At 42.6% G+C, this 17,180-nt stretch overlaps 1 long non-coding RNA gene across 5 annotated transcripts in view; it reads right to left on the bottom strand.

The window, feature by feature from the left end:
* The window catches only part of LOC124771002, a 95,176-nt gene that overhangs the window by 10,779 nt on the left and 67,217 nt on the right, over positions 1-17,180 (bottom strand). For 4 of the 5 annotated variants that reach the window (XR_007013259.1, XR_007013260.1, XR_007013257.1 and 1 more), the window contains one exon: positions 12,247-12,265. The exons of the other annotated variant lie outside the window; for it this stretch is intronic. This is a non-coding gene — a long non-coding RNA (uncharacterized LOC124771002). Of the gene's footprint in view, positions 1-12,246; positions 12,266-17,180 lie in introns of those variants that run through there. 5 annotated transcript variants of the gene reach the window in all.

The raw sequence follows: 17,180 nt of genomic DNA, 5'->3' as shown, positions 1-17,180 counted from the left end.
AAAATTTTGAATAAAAGTTGGGAGCGAGGCCCTAAGACCCCACCCATGAAGCGTGGTGAAGATGTGATGTCGCCATGTCGTATCATACGCCTTCTGCATGTTAAAAAAGATGGCAACCAGATGCTGACGGTGGGCAAATGCCATGTGGATGGCAGACTCCAGGCAGACCAAATTATCGGTGGCAGAGTGGCCCTTACAGAACCCACCCTGGAACGGAGCCAGAAGGCCCCGAGACTCAAGTAGTCAACTGAACCTCTGGCCCAACATGTGTTCAAGCAACTTGCACGGAACATTGGTGAGGCTAATAGGGCAGTAGCTGTCCACATCCAGTCAGTTCTTGCCAGGTTTCAACATAGAGATGACGATGCTTTCCCGCCATTGTGATAGGAACTCACCCTCAACCCAGATACGCATCTGATAGTGAATGCGATCCAGCCCGGGAGCCGTATCAGGGCAAGCAGCTAGGGCACTTTGGAATTCCCACTCACTGAATGGAGCATTGTACAATTTTGGGTGGTGTGTATGGAATGAAAGGTTCCGACATTCCAACTGCTCCTTCACGGACTAGAAGGCCAGTGGGTAATTCGTAGGAGCAGAACTCTGAGCATAATGCTCTGCTAGAGTTCTAAAATCGTGTCTGATTCAGTACAGACTGCCTCATTCAGGGAAAGCCCAGGTATGCTGACGGGTGTCTGATACCCATAGAGTCACCTAATCTTGCTCCAAATCTGAGACAGAGAGGTACTGACACCAATGGTGGAGATGTACCGCTCCCAGCACTCCTGCTTCCGTCGGCGAATAAGGCATCAGGCTCAGGCATGGAGCCGCTTAAAGGTAATGAGGTGTTCCAGTGATGGGTGCCGCTTATGACGTTGGAAGGCCCATCTGCGTTCTCTACTCGCCTCAGCGATCTCCGGTAACCACCAAGGCACAGTCCTCTGCCGATGGGACCCGGAAGAACAGGGAATTGCACATCCCGCCGCAGAAATGATGCTGTTGGTGATCTTCTGAACCACCATGTCAATGGCGTCAGGAGAAAGAGGCGCAATAGTGGCGAATGAGTTCCAGTCAGCCTTATTCAAAGCCCATCTTGGGAGGCGCCCAGAAGAGTGATGCTGTGGCAGTGACAGAAAGATCAGAAAATGGTCACTACCGCACAAGTCATCATGCACACTGCATTGGACAGATGGTAGAAGGCTGGGGCTGCTGACTGAAAGGTCAGTGGCTGGGTATGTGCCATGTGCCACACTGAAATGTGTGGAGGCACCATTATTTAAGAGGGAAAGGTCAAGCTGTGTCAACACTTGCTCAACGGGAAAGTGCCGCAGCCTGTTGCCACCAACCCACCCCACAAAGGGTTACGGGCATTAAAGTCGCCCAGTAACAGAAAAGGTGGCAGCACTTGGGCTATCAGCGCAGGGTACATTCTGTGGGACATCACCATCCAGTGGAAGATAGATACTGCAGACAGTAATAGACTGAGGCAACCACACCCAAACAGCGACAGCCTCTAAAGGTGTTTGAAGAGGTACACACTCGCTGTAAAGAGAGGTAAGGATGTAGATGCAGACTCTGCCGGATATCCTTGCATAAGCTGCCAGATTCTTGTAATAATCCCGATAGCCATGGAGGGCAGGAGTTCGCATTGCTGGAAACCAAGTTTCCTGGAGAGCAATACAGAATAAAGGGTGAAGGCTGATAAGTTGGTGGAGCTCAGCAAGTTGATGGAGAAAAACTGCTGCAATTTCACAGGAGAATGACATTGTCCGTGGCCGAAAAAGGCATCAAGGACCGAGGAGGCTGATTATCCCACTGGGTCACCAGTTGCCACCAACTGAGTACCTGTGGGAGCGACATCCATCGTGTCGGATGGTCCGGCGAGATCTAGGTCCTCAGCGGATGCCAGGATCTTAGGGGTCTTTGGTTTCGATTTTTCGCACTGTTCCTTGGGTTGCTCTATCTGGGACAGCTTCTTTGATTCAGTTTCCGGGACGGAGGAGGACTGCGAAGCCACTGGCGGGTGTCTGCTTTGCCACTGGTAGGAACCTGGGAAGGGAGTGACCCAAGGAACCCCTTCCTAGTGAGAGAAGCCAAAGAAGACTTACACTTCTCCAGCTCAGAAGTGGGGACTGATGTCCCCGATGGTGGGGGAGGTTGCTGCTCCTGAGGTAGGTGGTGTGGGAGCAACAGGGAGGGAAGTGCCTCCCACCAACAAGGGGGCAGGTGTAGTCTTATGGCTCTGAGAGCTGACTGGAATTAGTGCAATGGATGGGACTGTATCAGTAGTGATATCGCTGGTGTAAGATGTTGTGATGTGCACGGGATGGGGCCTTTCAAGTTTCCTTTTACCCTCAGTGTAAGTCAGTCAGTCCAGGGTCTTGTATTCCATTACTTTCCTTTTCTTCTGCAGAATCCTACAGTCTGGCAAGCAAGGGGGATGGTGCTCTCCACAGTAGATACAGATGGGAGGCGGGTCACATGCAGCATTAGGATGGGATGGACGACCACAATCTTGATATCTGAGGCTGGAAGCATGGTGGGAAGACATATGACTGAACTTCCAATATTTAAAGCACCATATCGGGGGAGGGATATATGGCTTGAAATCACCTTCACCTTCTTGGGTAATGTGTCACCCTTGAAGGCCAAGATGAAGGCACCGGTGGCAACCTGATTACCCCTCGGACCCCAGTGGACGTGCTGGACGAAATGGACACCTCATCGCTCTAAGTTGGCGCGCAGCTTGTCATCAGACTGTAAAAGAAGATCCCTGTTAAAGATAATACCCTGGACCATACTTAAGTTTTTATGGGGTGTGATAGTAACAGAAACATCCCCCAGCTTGTCACAAGCGAGTAATGCCCGTGACAGGGCAGAGGATGCTGTTTTTATCAAGACTGACCCAGAACGCATTTTGGACAAGCCCTCCACCTCCCCAAACTTGTCCCCTAAATGCTCTACAAAGAACTGAAGCTTCATGCACACAAAGGATTCCCCATCAGTTCTTGTACCTACTAGGTAGCGGGGTGATAAGCTTCACTGCCATCCTTAGCCTTTCGTTCCTCCCGTGGTGTGGCCAGGGAGGAAATCGATTTGGGGTCACCTGGCAGGATGGCCATTGCTGGGAGTCCGGATGACCCAGGGAGATAGGCATCTACTCCTTGGCATATGTGGGGAGTTAATGGCGCAGGCATCAGCAGAGTGATCCCTGTGTTGTCAGGGGGCTACAACCAACAGGGTACATGGCGGCCCCACCACAACAGAGTGGCTACCATGCTGGATATCAGATGCAAAGAAGTCCATGGTCGTTGTCAGTGCGCAGAAAGCAACACAGCATAGTGGATGGCAGAAACAGCAACCAGGAATGTATCCTCGCCAAAGAGATGGAGAGTGAGCGGGACTGCAACATGACGACAAGAAAGCGGACTAAAGATCTCAATGCATAATGGACATGATGCACCATGTAAGGTGCCCTTCCCCAATTGGCTACTCTTCGGAAAAAAATTGGAAGTATGGAGGTCAAACCCTACAGGGGACCATCACATAAAGGCTGAAACATGTGGACTCCTTTTAGTTGCCTCTTACAACAGGCAGGAATACCGCGGGCCTATTCTAACCCCCAGACCCTCAGGAGAGGATTGAAGCAGAAGAAATGAATGTATCAAAATATGAAATGAACTGCCACACTTCTGAAACTTCCATATATCCCTCACTTTGCACATTCTTCAAATCTCATTGCACAACACACAATTCAGAAGTCCATACAGAAAGCCATTTACATTGTCAAATGAGTTGTTATGTTTCTTAAGGAGAGACCCTTTGCTTTAAGCAAACTTACTGAAATGTCAGAAAAATTAAAAAAGACCAACTGAAACTGAATCAAGATATTCCAACCAGATAGAGCTCTACTTATGAAATGTTGCAAAGATTTACTTTAAATAAAAAATCCATGATTTCTTGCCTTGCTATTTTGGGTGGAAAATCGATCACCTTAAACATAAAAGGTACAGAATGGAAGATAATGCAATAGGCTTTAAGGATTTTGAAAGTTTTCGATGAGGTAACCAAAGAAATGTCCTCAGAGAAAACAGTCTCACTTTTAAAAATGAAAATCCTGCCAAGATTAATGGAACAGCAACTAATATCTTTTACATACAAAAATAAAGAATATCCTCAAGAAACAGGGTCATCGTTTGATAATTTGCTGAAAGGGTTATCAGAGTGGTTTAGGGTTATCTCCAGCGGTGAATTGATTAGTCAGGAAACATTCTGGACCCCTGATTTAAAGGTAAGGATTTTCAGATGAAAAAACATTTCAGGACTGCTACATGAAGGATACTACATGAATGAAAGTGTGAGCTACTCAACAAGAAAAAAACAGAGCTCATTTCTCAGTCAGTTACCACCATGACAAGTGAGACTTCTTCAATATAGGAGGAGTTCATTGAAACTATTGGCTTCAAGCAAATATTTAGTGAAGGGATATTTGCCTAGAAACAGCAATCCCCTAAATTGGTGGGAAACAAGAAAATTCCTGTGGCCAGCACTATGTCAACTGGTTCTAAAAGTATTATGTATGGCAGCAACATCAGTTGCCTGTGAACGAATATTTTCAAAAGTAGGGTAAATGTGCACTAAGAAGAGAAAGAGACTGGCATTGACTAAAATGGGTCAATTTTATTTATAAATGACAATACTGATTAATTTTTCCTTCATGAGAACATATATGGTAATACTGACTGAAGTGATGACTACAGATACACTTCAATTACAGTTGTCATAACTTTTATATTTTTTTCCAAAAAAAGTATCAAAATATAACAAGAATCAGTCTTCATTCTCAAATTTTTTCTACTTGATGAAAATATTTAGGATTTTGTTGTAATGTGTATAATTTTTACACATTTAAAACTTTTGTATCTGAAAATTACTAGAGACATAACACAAAATTATTACTCCTTTTTGTATGTTCTTTCAAAATAGGGCCAAATTAAATAAAAATACAGCTTTAGTGACCTGAATTACAAAGGCAATATACCTTCCTTTTACTTATTTTTGTGAGTGAATGGTGAGTGCTGAATCAAGAAAAAGAGGTAGTTCATTTCAGTGACTGACCAGTTCTGATCCGATCCCTGAAAAGAACAGTTTTATGGTAAGCAACGGTACATTTGTATGATTCTCCTGTGTGAGTGATTCCTTAAACATTGAATTTAAAACTACAGCCTTCCTTTTGCTATCTTCTACCATCAAACCAGACTGGTCAACAAGTGACTGGTTGATCAAAATGTTCAAATGTGTGTGAAATTCATCAGTCCCTAAGCTAACACACTACTTAACCTAAATTATCCTAAGGACAAACACACCCATGCCCGAGGGAGGACTCGAACCTCCGCGGGGACCAGCCGCACAGTCCATGACTGCAGCGCCTTAGACCATTTGGCTAATCCCGCATGGCAAGTGACTGGTTTGAAGCCTTGGATCCGCTTAGAGGTTTTACAGAGGACCAGAATTTTTTTGGATTTTCCACCACATTTTTAACCAAGATATGACAGCAGTAGCTGTTGTATGCTTCGCGTATAGATCTTTTCACAGATGCACGAATTTCTGTCAATCTTTGCCTGTCATTATTTGCACACTCTCTTTTGAACCAAGAGCACTGTCTTTGCTTCCTCAGCATTTTCTGAGTTTCATTACTAAACCACGATGAGTCTTTTCCATTCTTAATCAACCTTCTAAGCACATACTTGTCCAGAACATAATTTACATTCTGTTTAAATTTCGCTCATAATTACTCTATAGCCATCATCGTGGAACTACTAAATGACTGCAGTTCATTGCCTAAGTAAGATGCTACCAACTCCTTATCTCCTTTTTGTAGCAGTAACTCTCTCCTTGCCCTCTTGCCTGATTTATTAACTTTAGTAACCATAGTTGCTATGCAGACATCACGATCACTAATTCCTGTCCTATACTGATGCCACTGATAAGGACCAGCCTGTTTGTAGCTACAAGGTCCAAGATACTTCCATTATATGAAGGCTGCCAAACTAGCTGCTCAAGACAGTTTTTGGAAAATGTGTTCAAAAGTACTTCACAAGTCTGTCTGTACTCCCTGCAATTAATCCACACATGTTCCATTCTGCACTCAGTATGTTCAAGTAACCACCTATTAGTACTGCATGATCTGGGTATTTATTCACAACTAATGATAGACTTTCTTTGAATGACTCTAGAATTGCCACAACAGAGTCGAGTGGTTGGTAAAAACATCCAACAATGAACTTGGTTTCACTTAGACCTGTTATGCTTGACTAGATAACTTCACTATCATACTGAATTTCAAGTTCAGTAGAGACAATATTTTTGTTGACTGCAATGACCACTCCCCCTCTTATGGCATCTAATCTGTCTTTCTGATAAACATTCCAAGACTTGCTAAATATCTCAGAGCTTTTTACTTTGGATTTAACCAGCTCTCAGTCCCAAGAATAATTTGAGGTTGAGGACTTTCCTGGAGGGCGAGTGTTCATGAGAGTGCCTCGAACTACTGCATAGCCTAAAAAAACTCCACGCATTCAACAAGTACTCTGCTACCCGAATAGCTGCTTCCTTTATGTAGTACACCTACAAATCCCCACCCGATAATGCAGGTCCAGAAATCTGCAGACAAGACTGTCACAGAGATGATGAAGCTTTTGGTTGAGACTCTACACTCGGCTACAAACCGAAGGACCTGCTCAATTTTGGGAACAAAACGGCAAATTGTAAGCTGTGCTTGCAGCCCACATACGAGGCCAACAGTTTTCCTCACCTCCGCCAGCTGCCTGTAGGAACTGAGGATGGCCTAAGAAACCAATGTGACAGGCATTGTTAGCGCCAATGTGACTCACAACTTGCAGACGACTGCACCCTGTACACTCGATAGTCACGGGCAAGACCATCTCCATATTTCAGATGAGGCCCCCTGGCAGACATACTGTGTGCACATTGGCTTTCTTTCCAGCCCTGAATGCTATCGTCCTAAGGGACTCCATAACGCACCTAACATTGGAGCTCCCAATAACTAGCAAACCCATGTTCACTCACAGGTTGAATGGGTGAGGCCATAGGGCCTGCCTCCACATTGGCCCTCCATCTTCAGTGAAATGAATGGGTTATCACCTTGCCACTCACCCTGCAGGTCCACCACATCGGGTACAATAGAAGGTGCCTCAGCAGTAGAGCCCCTGGGCAAAACAAGCAACACGTGAGATGTCCCATGCAGCACTCCATAATCTTTGCCACCGCTGCACCTCAATACAGTAGACCGACGACGACTGATCGAAGACAAAACCACATTCAATTGATTGCAAACTGACTGCAGCCAGCTCCTCCCATGTCCGTACGCAGCAGGCACGCATCCTACCTATCCTAGCATGACTAACTGAAGAGTAAACACTAAAAGCTGGCAAAAACCTAGATAAGCAACTTATTGCCCTTCTGACATGTCACTAAGGGATGCTGCCACCTCACTGAACTTTGTAGCTGGCTGGTGACAAGCAATCTATCCTTTTCACAATATTATCATTATTCCATCCTGGATTTTTCATTATTTGGAAGTATACAAAATGGGCCAACTGGATCCTTCCTACCAATATCAGCTTTTCTGAACTGAGCAGGTCAGAATCCCCTTGCAATATATCCTATGTTCCCATAACCCTCATGGTCTCAACTTTGCCAGTTACCAGGTTGGGAAATGTGGCGTGGGACAGAGATGGAGAGCACACTGGCGGAGCCACAAAGAATTCTCCATTTCTCTCTATGCAGAAAGCAAATGGGCACTCGCCTTCTTATTTGCACACTACTATAGGCACTACAAAGAAATGTGAAGTGTGATTTATTAGTCTCATTTCATACAGTGTACAGATTGCTGCCTCCTGTAGGAGGCACTTGAAGTTTGAAAAGAATGTAATGATTATCTAAAGATCTTTTTACTTGATTGTTCAGTCACTAACCTTGGCTGAGTCACTGGATGATGATGATAATGATGTTTGGTTTGTGGGGTGCTCAACTGCACTGTCATCAGCACGCGTACAAAGCCCCAATTTTTACACAGTCCAATTTTTTCATAGTTCAATCAAGCCACTGTCACAAATAATGATGATGATGATGAAATGATGAGGACAACACAAGCATCCAGTCCCGGGGCTGAGAAAATCCCCAACCCAGCTGGGAATCGAACCCGGGACCCCGTGATCCAGAGGCAGCAACGTTAGCCACTAGACCACGAGCTGTGGACTGTGAATCACTGGAGAGTGCTGCCCTCTCTCAAGTTATATGTGCCTGAGGGCCATTGGCCTGGACGCCACCCCTCCAAGTGCGGCTAACAGGACACTCACCACGGCAAAAGTGAAAGGCAGTTGGACACTCAGTTGGGCAGCTGTTGTAGGCCAGGGCCCGCACAACTTGTGTGTGATTGTTGTCATTAAGTGCTTGTCTACATATGTTGTAATTCATTGCAATTGAAATGAATCCGAACCATTATACGGTCCTTTAAATTCCCGGTCCTCCGGTAAAATTTATGATTCAAATTTCCGTCTGCAGATGCTAACATTTTGGTCCATCAGAGGTGGATAGTGATGGATGTGATGAAGCAGCATGCAGTGGCAGCCATCAATGTTTGGAACGGCAGTGATGAGCTTCAATGGAGCAGCATGGGGACACAGCCAGTGATATCAACTTGGTGAACCTATAAGCTAAGTACCTGGTCTCATTATTCTGCTTCCTATAAATTCCCACTCATTCTAACTGCTGCTTCTGCTCTTGCTCGTTACCACTAATCTTTCATGAAGGATGAAGTGTTAAGAAGGAAACTTGTTACTACACACTCGGTGGTGAAAGCAAGCCTCACGCATTTATTAAAATTAGCAAATGAATTTGACATAAGAGGGAAATCAGACACTTTGGATATTACTGTCAGGTTAGAACAGTTGCCAAAGATCATGAAGAAGTATGAAGACAAGGAGTCACAGCTCAAACTGTTTGACAATGTAGACAGACATGTTGACAACAGAGAAAGTTTGAAAATATGATCTTAGAGGTTTTGAAAAAACTGAGAGCAATGCAGATGAATCACATCCATGCAGCTGACAAGGTTTTGTCAGATGCTGGTTCTGTTTTGCGTGCATCAAAACCTAGCATCAAATTGCCTACTATGAATCTGCATCATTCAATGGTGACATAATGCATTTTTAAGACACATACGTGAGGCCTTTGGTGCATAAGGAGGAATTAGAGAACATAGCTAAATATCATCATTCACTTAGTTCATTAACAAGTGAAGCTCACAATGTAATTGCTCATCTTCTGGTAACTAGCACTAATTTTAAGATAGCTTTTGATACAGCTTGCAACAGATACAATAGGCCCTGATTGATTAAGCATATCTGAATAACCTCTTAATGATGCCATCAATGACCCAAGGGCATTTGCAAGTGAACTTCATGCACTACTTAATGAGGCTGCAAGTAATGTGCATGCGCTGATGGCATTACAACTATATGTATCCTTGCAAGACATAATTACATCACAGCTCCTTATAGAAAAGGTTGACCAGTCTATAAGAACAGAATATGAAAGCAGTCTAAGTTCCAATAACTATCTGACATTCAAAGAGGTGTGTGCTTTTCTTGAAAATATATGCAAATCATTGGAAATCATCAAGACTACAGTACCACCATGACCCAGCACATCTGGGAACAAACAGCAGAATGCTTCCAACGCCAAACACTTTGGACATTCGAGACAAACCTAAACCCCTACTAGTACTGCATGTCATGTGCAACCTGCCTTACACATTTCACAAGTGCAGCAAATTCAGGCAACCCGCATGTAGTGAAAGCAAAGCTGTTGTGATGCCAAACAATTTGTGCTACAATCGTCTGAGGGGTGATCATAGGGCTTCTAACAGCAAATCTGTTTGTTGTTATAATTATCAAAAATGACATCACATGCTGCTACATGCAGAAATACAACACACTCAAGATGAACCAAGGAAAGATAGTGCCAGTAACATGCAAAACAAGCACAATGACATACATTCGTCAACTTCATTGAGTTATTGCTCATTAAAAGTCAGCCCTGGCAAACGAGTGCTGCTTGTGACAGAGAGAATAAGGTTACAAGGTAGCACTGGCAAATGGTAAACTGTTTATGCTCTCTTAAGATTCTGGGTCGCAGTCATGCCTTATATCAGAAGCATGCGCACAACGTCTCAGACTTCAAAGGTAGCACAGGAGAGTACCAATTCATGGAATAGGTGCAATCCTTTCAGAAACAAAACACCATGTCTCTGTTCAAGTTGACTCCTGTATAAGTAACTTCCTGTTATATGCTGACTGTTTGGTTTTGCCGAAGATAACTGACATCTTGCTGAAACAAATAATTGAACCCAGTATGTGGGACTTGCTGAATGTACAACTCACTGATCCAAAATTTTGGTCACCTGGCAAAATTGACATGTTGCTGCAAGTAGAAGCTTTCCCATACATTCAGAAGAAAAGGACTATCTCCATAGTAACTGATCATCCTGTGCTTCAAGAGGCAGAACGTTGTTGGTTTATGTCAGTACAATATCAAATAGTAGAGCACAACATTTCGTCAAGGCGGCTGGTCATGTCTTGCTTTGTAAAATCCGAGAGTGATGTTCAAACATTCTTGAAAAATTCTGGGAGACAGAAGAATTCAATCATGTTTTAATTACAAAAGAAGAGGAGCAATGCAAAGCACACTTTGTGGATCACACAAGTAAAGATTCCACAGGCAGATTCACTGTTTATCTCCCGCTCTGCAAAGAGCAGAGTCAATTAGGCAATTCTTTTCAATTAGGCAATTCTTTCCAAACTGCAGCAAAACTCTTCTCTCAGATTGAACAGAAACTAGTAAGATACCTGAAACTTAAGGAAAGCTACACAGAGTTTATGAGGGAGTACGAGACTTAGGACATTTGGAACCAGTAGTCACAACAGCTCCCATTTCATATTACATCTTGCTGTCCTTAAGGAACCCAACTTGACTTCTAAAACAAGAGTAGTGTCACTAATCAGTTTGCTAATGGTAGGTCCAATCATTCAACAAGAATAGTGCTCCATAATACCACACTTCTGCATGCATCACATTGCCTTCACAACAAACATAGAGAAGATGTATCAACAAGTTCTGGTAGCAGATGAAGATCACACTCACCAGCGAATATTGTGGAGGAGTGATAGATCTGCATCACTGCAGGAATACCATTAAAGACAGTCACATGTGGAATGGCTTGTGCATCCTTTCCTGCAGTACGGTGTCTGTCACAATTATCTTGTGAAGAGGGTGAGCGGAGCGAGGCAGCAAACATTATTGTGAATGTTTTCTATGTGGGCTATTGTATCTCAAGCTGCGATATGGTAGAGGCTGCAATCAAGGTTCAGCAAGATCTCACGAAGCTATTGAAGGAAGGTGGGTTCTCATTATGGAAATGGTGCAGCAAAAGTATGGAACTACTTGAACATATCCCCTCAGAGTTGCGGAAACACAACTACCTTTATGGCTTGATAACAATGAGGATGTTGAAACTTTAGGTTTACTCTGACATACAGCTGCTGATAAGTTTCAAATTGTGAACAATGTCAAACCAGCACATTATGTCTACAGCTACACAAAATGCACTGTCACGTCAACCATTTTTGATTCAGTATGATTAATTACTCCCACTGTGATCACATTCAAGATATTTTACCAATGTCTATGGCAGCATAGCTTAATGTGGGATGAGCTCTTACCTCCAGAGTTGCACTGCTTGTGACAGACATTATACAATGAAATTCGTATGATAGACAACTTTCTTGTTGATCATAGAGTCATTACAGGAGGGGCACCTGTCAGCATATGACTGCATGGGTACTGTAATGCTTTGGAGAAGGCCTAGGGATGTTGTATCTATGTACGATCGAGTAATCAGCATGGAGTTACATGTGTTAAGCTATTGAGCTAAAAAACATGAGTGGCTCCAACGAAAAGGCTGTCATTACCTTGCTTCGAACTTTGTGGGGCTCTTGTGCTTTCACAACTACTGCAGAACGTTGTTTGCACTCTGGGTACAAAAATTGAGTGAATTTACCTGTGGGCTGATTCATCCATTGTGCTGGCATGGCTCATGGCTCCGTCCACGGGGTGGAAGACATTCATAGGGAACTGTGTTTCTGAGATACAAGACACCACAGCATCTCAGTATGGCGACAAGTATCTAAAATGAAAAACCCAGCTGATCTGACTTCGTGAGGAATGTCTCCTACTGAACTGAAAGAAAACAGCCTATAATGGAATGGACCATCCTGGCTAAAAGAAGACGTCACCTCACAGCCTGTATTAGATGCCTCCAGCAGTTATGCATCTCAGGAGTTGCCAGAAGAAGAAGCCAATGTCCTCTGTCACATCTGCAGAGTAATCCCAGATGATCTCATCTGTCAATTCTTGAATTTGTCCAATTACTGTATCAGATTTATTAAGAACTGCAAGGGAAACAAGAGTCACTGCTGACTTGTGTCCCAATGAACTGCAGGATGCTTTGCTATGGTGCATCGGAATAGCACAAGAAGCCACATATGCAACATAAATCTACCAATTAGAGACTAAAAAGCCAGTAGGAAAGAATAGCAAGCTCAAAATCATTGCAGCCTATCCTCGATGACACAAGATTACTATGGGTTGGCGGCAGGCTATGGAATGCTGATCTGTCATGTAAGGAGAAGCATCAACTGATACTACCACCTCATCATCATCTCACAAGACTAATAGTACAAAGTGAACATCGCCATCTTTCCCATGATGCTGGGTGTCAACTGTTGCTTACATGTCTCAGGAAGCATTATTGGATATCTAAAAGACAAAATGCAATTCGATGTGTTCTGCATCAGTGCTCGACTTGTCAGCAATTAAAGGCAAAGCCTGCATATCAGCTCATGGGAGACTTACCGCACCCAAGGCTTGAAGCTGTGGGGCCTTTCTTCAACTGCAGGGTTGATTAAACATGACTGTTCTACATGAAAACTTACCCACAGCAACCCAAATTAAAGAAAAAGCTCTGTGTTGCCCTGCTTGTGTGCCTGGCAACATGAGCAGTGCATTTGGAGGTAGTTGGCAACATGACTACTGAAGGATTCCTGTCGGCCCTAAGAAGATAACGGGGTGGATGACAAAACTTGTACAGCAACAATGGTACAACTTTGTCGGAGTTAGTCGGAAACTCTGTAAGTTACAAGCGGCTGTGAGCAGTCATTATCAGCAGACACAGGGAAAAAGCTTCACACATGAAGAAGACACTGATTGGCACTTCATTTCTCCAGCGTCATGACACTTTGGCAGAATATGGGAAGCAGGAGTGAAGTCCTTCAAGTACCACTTGTGGCAAATGATGGGAATCTTATGCCCTACATTTGAAGAGTTGACAGCCCTGCCTTGTTGAATTGAGGCTTGCTTGAACTCTCATTCTCTCATGCCACTATCTTGCGATCCTTCTGACCCTCTTGTCCTCACCTCAGGTAATTTCGTAATTGGACCTGCTATCACAAGTATCCCTCAGCCTGATCTACGTACAGCCAAATAGAGCTAGCTCACAATGAGGGAACTACTGCAACAAGGGTCATCTGACTACCTACTACAGCAGTGGGATAAGGGGACGGCCCCCAGTCAGAACATGCAGCCTGGCACATTGGTTGTGGTAAGGGAAGATAACCTGCCACCCTATGCTGTAAGCTGGCCATCACTGAAGAAGTACACCCTGGACACGATGGAATGGTGCAAGGGCTACTATTCGTACACCACAAGGGGTTTTCAAGAGGCCAATCTGCAAGCTATGTCCTTTACAGACTGAAGTGATATACACACAAACATTGCATTTGTGTTTTTTTCCTTTTCTTGTACAGATTCTTTCTCTTGGTCTGTGATTACTTTGCTACAGACTCCGTGAATTTCGTCATTTTTTTATGTTTCATTGTATTCTTTGCTTATGTAATTGTGTTTCTCAGGCACCAGATACAAACTGTAGTAACGAGAAGACTGGTTAAAAGATGCAATGATGTATGCACTTCAAAATGTACTCCTTTACCCTTTAGCAGGGCTTGCATCATTTGGAAAGAAATTAATATTTCTTTGGCGATCGAGTCACTGGAAAGTGCTGCCCTCCCTTGAGTTATTTGTACCTGAGGGGCGTTGGCCTAGTCACCACCCTTCCAAGGGCGGCTAACGAGACACTTGCCATGGCGAGAGTGAGATACAGTTGTGAATGGACACTCAGTTGGGCTGCTGTTGTACATTAGAGCCCGCGCACCTCAGATGATAAAAGATGATTGTATGTGATTGTTGTCAATAATAAGTGCTTCTCTAAATACGTTGTCATTGACTGCAATCCGAATGAATCCAAACCATTATATGGTCCTTTAATTCCTGGTCATTCAGCAAAATTGACGATTCAAATTTCCGTCTGCGGACGTTAACATTGATTTTAGAAAGTTATGCATTATAGTTAACATTTATGCAAGTGCATCTAATAAAAATACATATAATGCTACATTTGTTATATATTGGCAGTTTACAGAATTACAGTCTATGTCTTTCTATTGTTCAGAGTGTAAAACTGTCTTCCATGAATTCTTTAATGGTACAGTAACATTTTTCTACTAGAATGTTGTGGATTAATCTTTTCCAAAGTGGGTGAAGTTGAAACTAGACACTTGTTGATTTTTTCTGAGACTTATTTATGATATTAGTTGAACAAACAAATGGATAAGAAAAGAAATGGAAGAAGATGATGAACCTGCCTCTCATGGTGAATAAATACAGATGTTGATGAAGGAAAAAGTTTTATGAGGCTGTTTCTGTTGATGGGGCTTTGTTGTTCTCTAGAGTGCAAGTCTTATTACACTGTTCTTTTATAATGGAGGCTCGAATTTGATAATAGGTGATGGAAGAAAATGAAAAAGTAAAGGAGAGCAAAGAATAAAAGAAGGGAATGAAAGGGGAAGCTGGGAGGCAGAATTTTGCACAGAGAACATTTTAATCATTGTTAAACAATTTTTCTGTTTCAGTCACTTTTCTTTAACAATATTAATTGGCATGATGCCTTTTCAGCAGCATGCTGCTATTGTCAGTTGCTGTATTGTGCAAATATTGGGTGGATAAAGCCTACCACGGTATCTCAACCACATTAAGGACATATTCTAGATGATACTACATGAGACAAATATGATGTTCTTTCAGGCAGAAGTTACAGGTACAGCAAATAGAACACAACAAGGAGGATAAGACAATGGTGTACATGTTGTACACTGATAAAGTATCAGACAAAATTGGAAGAATCTTGGCTCAATGTAACATTAAACATGTTTTATGTCCACCTCCTAAAACTCATACACTATTAGGTATGGTAAAAGATGACATGGGGCAGGATAAACCAGGTATCAACCATATTCCATGCTAATGTATTAAGGCATATATCCTATAGACTCTGCAGTCAGGAGACACACTGAACTCAATCAACCAACAAAATCTGCAGTTGCAAAATACCATATAGCTGTATACAGGACTCAATGAAATATGAACTCAGAGAAGTGTTAAGACAGATCTAATCATTTTGGGATTGTATTCTAAAGGAGGTTGTTGAAATACAAATGGTTGATGGTATGATCAGCACAAACTGTGACTTCACTTTCAGTAAAGTGTGGAACCCAGCACTCAGCCATCTCGAGTCACAATGTTGACTAAGAGTGATTTCCATGCTCAACAGGGTGACCAGTGTTTCTGCCCAACAACTTACACATTAAACAGGGGTGACAAAAGCTCTGAGAGATCAGAGTTCTGCACGAGATTCGTCAATAGCATCACCCATAACTACAAAGAACACAAATTTTATGTTGTTATTTGCAAGAAACAAATGGAATTTTTCAACATTTCTAATTTTCATCATATTGAAGACGATCAATACTGCTCACTGACAGAAAAATATCGTGAATCATGTCATTATTGTCCAATTTATGAGGGACAGCCAGCTCTTTGATTAAAAGAATGTTTCAGTATTCATCATCAATAAAAAGAACTTGAATTATTTATATCTGCAATAAAATGTTTACATTTTGTGTGTAAAATTATAGTATTTGTATGAATTTTGTACACTCTTTTAAGTTCTTTCATTCTTAGTGTGAAAACAATCATTCTGTACCACTGCATTCAAACAATTTACAACAACATCTCTCTGCCTCCATGGCTTGTACATCACACATATTTGCTGCGAATGTTTTCATACTGGCATTATGTACAATTTAATTTGTAATTAGAACTGGACAAACTAGCTTCTTGCATGTGGTTTCCATTACAGATGGACAACACTTCCTATTCACCATTACTAACACTGTTTTTATGGTTTGTTTCATTTCCGTATCACTTCTTAGTGTTATCCCTAAATATTTAAACATTGTGATGGCTTCAGAAGTTTAACATAAATTTTGTAACTGGATACTATCGCATTCTTTCTCTTTGTCATGGATCTTATTTTGTTTGCATCCACATTTAAAGAAAGCTACTACTCATTACAACAAGTAGCAATTATGTTCAAGCCCTTTTCCATTTCCTTCCAATCATCCAGCAGCAGTACTTTCTGTAGACAACAATATTGTTGGAGAAAAATCCAAAAGTGCTCTGCCTTTATGTGAGGGCCACTCAGAAAGTAAAGAGCATGTCACCATACCAAATATTCTTTAATAATAATACAGAAATTGAATATACACGTTTTGGCACATACTTTGTCTGCTTTTCCACACATTAAGGCAGTTGTTGCACCTTGGCACCAGTTTGTGTATACCATCTTCATCCATGTGGCTGCCTGGCTATTCAACCAGGTCATGACAGCATCCTTAAGGCCATCATCATTTGTGAAGTGTTTACCAGTAAGGTGCTCCTTCAGTTTTGGAAACAGGAAAAAGTCTGATGGTGCCAGGTCCAGACTGGAGGAACGTTTCTCATAGATGTCCCATTGAAATTTCTCACACAGCATTGTTTATGTCTGGTGGGTAGTATGCAGATGTGCACTGTTGTGCAACAGAACAATTCCACACAAGAGTTTGCCTTTTCAGCAGTGGACAGCCCGACAATGACACCCAACGGTAGTA

Source organism: Schistocerca piceifrons, unplaced genomic scaffold (assembly GCF_021461385.2).
Source record: "Schistocerca piceifrons isolate TAMUIC-IGC-003096 unplaced genomic scaffold, iqSchPice1.1 HiC_scaffold_851, whole genome shotgun sequence".
NCBI lineage: Eukaryota > Metazoa > Arthropoda > Insecta > Orthoptera > Acrididae > Schistocerca > Schistocerca piceifrons.
Note: the sequence above shows the minus strand (reverse complement) of the source record. Positions and strands in the feature narration are given on the sequence as shown.